This window comes from Pan troglodytes, chromosome 13, assembly GCF_028858775.2.
Source record: "Pan troglodytes isolate AG18354 chromosome 13, NHGRI_mPanTro3-v2.0_pri, whole genome shotgun sequence".
Taxonomy (NCBI): domain Eukaryota; kingdom Metazoa; phylum Chordata; class Mammalia; order Primates; family Hominidae; genus Pan; species Pan troglodytes.
Genome location: NC_072411.2, coordinates 83789554 through 83795553, shown reverse-complemented (window position 1 = coordinate 83795553; position 6000 = coordinate 83789554).

Here is a 6000-nt window from a genome sequence, read left to right as displayed (position 1 = left end):
TGTGGAATGAGGAGGACAACCACTTGAGAGGTTAAGCCCCACCCCCTCATTTTCAATGATCTCTAGATTAGAATAAGATGCTGATAAGCGTAAGGGTTGAGAAAGTGGGGAGAATTAATTTACCTGATCATGAAAGCTTCCAAGATTCCTTGAGACCATGGCTCAATGGATACCTTTCTTAAGGATTTTTTTTGTCAGTTTTCGATCTTATTTTTCTTTTTGCATCTTTGTAATGCCTTTTTGCTGGCCTTAATACACTTCACATCCAAGGCCAGAAGACGTTATAAAACAGTACAGTACCAAGTTAAAGTCTTGCTTGCCTGGAAGGGCTTATAATCCATTTCATGATCATCATCTGAAGGGCCCCACTGGAACTGAAACCCCTGTGAGGCCCTCAATACTATATCCTTCATCATTCAGCCCACTTGGAGTATATCCATCTTGGAGAACACAGACAAACAAAAATAGAGAAAGGGGGTACAATTGCCCCACCTAAGTGTAGGCAAATAGGATCTTTTGTTGTAGCATTTTTTTCTTTATTTCTTGATCATTTGCATAATTGCAGTATTCTTTTGATTCACTTTGCCAGTGGGGAATTGGCTTCTAGCCCTGTAAACTGCTTTTATAAAATGCTGGAAGTCAAGAAGTAAACCATGTTCCTCCAATTAGCCTCAAATCCGACCTAATTCGCTGTTCGACTAAAAGAGAACTTTTTAGAGAAAAATTAAATCAGTGCCTATCACTGTAGTATCCAAGCCCTAAAAAAAAGTGTGGTTTCTGTCCTCCTTCTAGCTGAGAGAAAACTGAAGCCTTAACATTCTCATTCAAGGTCATTGCCTATGCTGTCCTCTTGTGATAGTTGCAAAATAGGACTGGAGATGAAGGGAGATGGTGAAAGATGAAAGGAATAAGATTTCATTACTGTTACCCCGTCAGCCCCTGCCCACCAACTGGAGGTTGGAGAGTGCAGAGAAGAAAAACCCACCTCCACCAGAGAAAGGACAGACGTGGTAGAGAGAGGTTCTTTGTAACAGAGAAGCGTGTAAATTGGCTGAGGAACATGCATTCTGTTTGTATGTTACTGATTGCTTAATTTGTTTACATGGTAACTCACTTATTCATGCTACTGCTCTTTGTTCTTTAGTAAAGATAGGTGATCTAGCAGAGCGAATCTTTGTTTCTAATGAGCTCATCTGCTCCTGCAGTCTATGCCACACCTGTAATTATAATTAAGACCCACTGCCTGGGATGCTGTAATCCTTTCTACTGAAACCGATTGTGAGTTTGCAAACTGAGTTATTAGCAGAGACTGCCCGAATTGGTAGAATCAGCTCCATTAGCCCCTTTCATTTGTTATTCTGACTGTACTTAACCTTCTGTTAAGATGTAGCCAGGTATGGTGGCTTATGCCTGTAATCCCAGCATTTTGAGTGGCTGAGGCAGGAGGATTGAAGCCAGGAGTACATGACCATCTTGGGCAACAAAGCAAGACCCCTGTCTCTACTAAAGAAATAAATAGCAGCGTTGTGTGCCTGTAGTCCCAGTTACTAGGGAGGGTGAGGGCAGGAGGATTGCTTGAACCCAAGACTTTGAGACTGCCATGATCTATGATCATGCCACTGCACTCCAGCCTGGTCAACAGAGTGAGACCTTGTCTCTTAAAAAAAAATGTAGATGGTTGACTTTTTTTATTAACATGGAGGCATGCTCACATTTTCAAGGGAGTTTTGACATCAATATATTGCAACTGATTGTAACCGGGACACTCTGGCCAAACATAATGAGGTGAATCTTTTTGAAAAAGACACCTGATACCAAGAATTCAGAGTATTGCTGAAGTCACGCCTCATGATGAAGGAAAGAGAATCCATGTAGAATCACAGGAAGAAAACTCCTAGGAAATGGTCTTAGTAAATTATGACATGTTGACTGTTCATTTTGATCTCATATTTTTTATAAGATGGATATATTTCAGCACTAACAGACTCTGTGCTGTTAAGATAATTTAGCAGTCTGAATAGTCTGCCATCAAGAAAGAGCAGCCTGACAGTTTTATATTTTCACTGTCTTTAGATGAAAAACCCTAACACAGAACTTTTTTGTTTCAATTATACTGAGACTTAGGGACATGCAGGCTTTGTTCTAAAGTAACTGAGTTCCTTTTTTCTGAAGAGGGATTATTTCTCTTTGATATAATGTTCCTTCTTAGAGACTTGATAAGAAAAAGAATGTGTGATTACCAGGTTTGTATGCAGTTTGCAGTTATAACCTCTTTTTCTTTTTCCAGCATCAAAATAGGAGGAATGGATTTTTAAATCCACTTAAAGCAGATAAGACTCCACCCTTGACAAGGTTTCATTTCTAAAATCTGAGCCCAAGTATTACAGCCTTCAATTGGTCTATTGTATTTCAGTCTGACAAAGGGTTTTTGGTCAACTGCAGTGGCATTTCAGTCTTTTAATCCTGCTGCAAATGACTGGATGTACCATGAAATTTTTCTCTGACGTGTCAAATACAATTCAGTTTTGGAAAACAGAAGACACAAAACTGAAACAAATAAGAATGATCTAGGACAACAATAATTAATTCCATTTATCAGTAGGCCCATGTTCATCTTATTAAAAAGGCTTTTGGGTGGAATGAGTGTGTTTTACAAGAATATAGATTCATGAAAGTAAAACTGCTTTTTAATCAAGGCCTGAATGTCCCTAAGGAAGAATCCTAGAACTTCACAATTAGCAATCAACATTGCTTCAAACAGTCGTTCTCCAAGTGTAGTCCCTGGACACTCAGCATCAGTATCACTTAGCAACTTGATAGAAATGCATGCTCTTAGGCCACACTCAAGACCTACTGACCCAAAAACTGGGGCTGGAGCCCTGCAATCTGTTTTCACAAGCTCTTCAGGTGATTTTGTTGCTCACTCAAATTAAAAAACTACTGGCTTAGAAAAGAAACCCCAGCCTCCTACCCAACCTACTTGTCTCCAGGTTTGCATCCACAAATTATTCTCCACACTATCTCCACAATGCCCTTTAAAAATACTGATGTACATTCTATTATAAAGACACATGCACTTGTATATTCATTGGAGCACTATTCACAATAACAAACATGAATTCAACCCAAACGCCCATCAATGATAGACTGGATAAAGAAAATGTGGTACATATACACCATGGAATACTATGCAGCCATAAAAAGGAATGAGATCATGTCCTTTGCAGGGAAATGGGTGGAGCTAGAAGCCGTTATCCTCAGTAAACTAACGCAGGAACAGAAAACCAAACACCACATGTTCCCACTTATAAGTGGGAACTGAACAATGAGAACATAGGGACAGAGGAAAGGGAGCAACACACACTGGCACCTGTTGGGGGTGGAGGCAAGGAGAGCATCAGGAAGAATAGCTAATGCATCCTGGGCTTAATACCTAGGTGAATCTGTGCAGTAAACCACCATGGCACACATCTATCTATGTAACAAAACTGCATATCCTGCACGTGTACTCCAGAACTTAAAACTTGAAGAAAATAAAATAATACTGATTTAATTATGCCACCTCCTTCCATAAAACTCGGAATTTAGAACTTTAGAAGTTTCCCATTGTAGTTGGGTCAGGATATTCATGGTATTCAAGGCTCTTCACCCACTTGCCGCTGATTAGCTCTGCAGCTTCATCTTCCCCACTTCTTCTGATCACTCCACCCTCCCTTGCCCACCAGCCCACATGCATGCAAGGGGCACGCTCACAATTCACACATCCACTGAGTTCCAGTCATTCTGAGCTCCTTGAAGTTCTGCAGATATACTACTCACCCCTAGGCTCTGTACATTTTTCCCTCCTCCTGAAGTGCCCTTTCTTTTTCCTTTCCACCCACTCCTTACAACCTCTTGATCTGGACGACTTGTTTTCCTCCTCCAGGATTTGTCCATTCTCACTCATCTTCTGCAAGAAGCTTTGCCCTAAACACCTCTGCCCACAACTAGGCCAAGTCCCTTCACTAGGTGTTGTCACAGAACAGTCTGTATATTTCCATCGTTGCACTCACCACTCAGAATTACAATTACTTACTTGTCTTATCCCCTCCTCCAAACTATAATCTTCTACGTGGGAGTGACTATCCCTTGCAGTCTTGATATCCCAACCTCTAGCTTAGGGTTTGGTTTATGGTAAGCATTTAATAATAAGTCAATGTTGACTAAATGAACGGACACATCCCTTGGTACTACCATTACAGATGAACAGAACTGGGTCCTGATAAATCTGTTTTATGGGAATTAACACTTTGATCCTCTCGTTGCTCAGTCCAGTGTTGTTGCCATTAAATCATACTGCTTTTAGACCTAAGGAATAATTCACCCAACCTGTTTTGTGTGTCAGCTGTTCTGCTCTAGAGAGAAAATGGGGACTAGCTGATCCCTTGGGTTCAATTTATAACACTTTTAACCAATATGATTCTGATTTTGTGATGACGTATGCTAGGAAAGGTGACATCCCTGTACCAAGACAGACTGACATACACTTTGTATATTACCTCCCCCACCTAAATATGTGGTTCTTCTATCCACTGCATGGTACAGGTTCCCTTAGATCTTGGCTAGATGCCAGTGATCTATTGGCCTGAAAGAGCTAATGAGGTGGCTACAATGAGGTCCTGAAATGGAAAGGTCACCTCACATAGTGGGTGAGAATATGGACTCTGGTGTCAGACTGATGGTTCAAATCTGAGCCCTACCTTATGCTGTGACATGTAAGTCTCAGTACTTCCTTATGTATAATAATGTTTCTTAGCTCAAGGCACTAGTGTAGGGACTAAAGAAAGTTGATCTATCAAAAGCACTTAGCACATGGCAGGTATAAAATTCTTCATAAACAGCAAAAATAAAGCTTAATAAGATAATGATTAATTTGGCCAGGTGTAGCAGCTCATGCCTGTAATCCAAGCACTTTAAGAGGCTGAGGTGGGAGGATCACTTGAGGCCAGAAGTTTGAGGATGCCATGAGTTGTGATCACACCATTGCACTCAAGCCTAGGCAGCAGAACTAGACTCTGTCTCTAAAAAATGAAAATTAAAAATTTAAAATTAAAAAAAGGGTATTGAGTAATTTAATGACCAGTTCCTGCAGGGGCCAGGCAATCAAAAAAGTCAAAATGCAAGTTAATATCATCCCATCTCATTGAAGAACTCACATTGAATTTAAGGGAGCACTATTACCATCATGGACTTAACACTCACAGGACTCTTTTTTTTTTGAGATGGAGTCTCACTCTGCTGCCCAGGCTGGAATGCAGGGGTGCAATATCTGCTCACTGCAAGCTCCGCCTCCCGGGTTCACACCATTCTCCTGGCTCAGCCTCCCGAGTAGCTGGGACTACAGGCACTCACCACCACGCCTGGCTAATTTTTTCTGTTTTTAGTAGAGACAGGTTTCACCATGGTAGCCAGAATGGTCTCCATCTCCTGACCTTGTGATCCGCCCACCTTGGCCTCCCAAAGTGCTGGGATTACAGGTGTGAGCCACCACACTTGGCCCACTCACAGGACCCTTTTAGTGCACAAGTGCTATGCACAGGTTCGAGTGTGAGAGAATATGGCAAACATTTCCAAGAAAATCTAAACTATCCTCTGCACCCTTTGGAATTATCCAAGCATTAAGCCTCCCTTGAATTCAATGGGAGTACTATGCCCAGAGAGGTTTCATAAGGCAGAGTGAGAAAAGGGACAGTCCTATAATGAAGAATGAAGTTGAATTTTCAATTGTCCTTAGATTATTACATTAGGCATATTATAAAAAGGAGGGATTCAATAAAGTAGGCCTATTAGTATGGAGCTCAATTGGCCCTTTTATACAGAGGCCTGTACTAGAGATGACATTCTGCTTTTTAAAATTCTCTAATGACTTCTAAAAGAGAGCTTGTACTCTGCTCAGGAAGGGTTAGGAAATCCACTGGCTTTATTAACATGTTAATATGTTAATAGGGGCAAGATCACTGA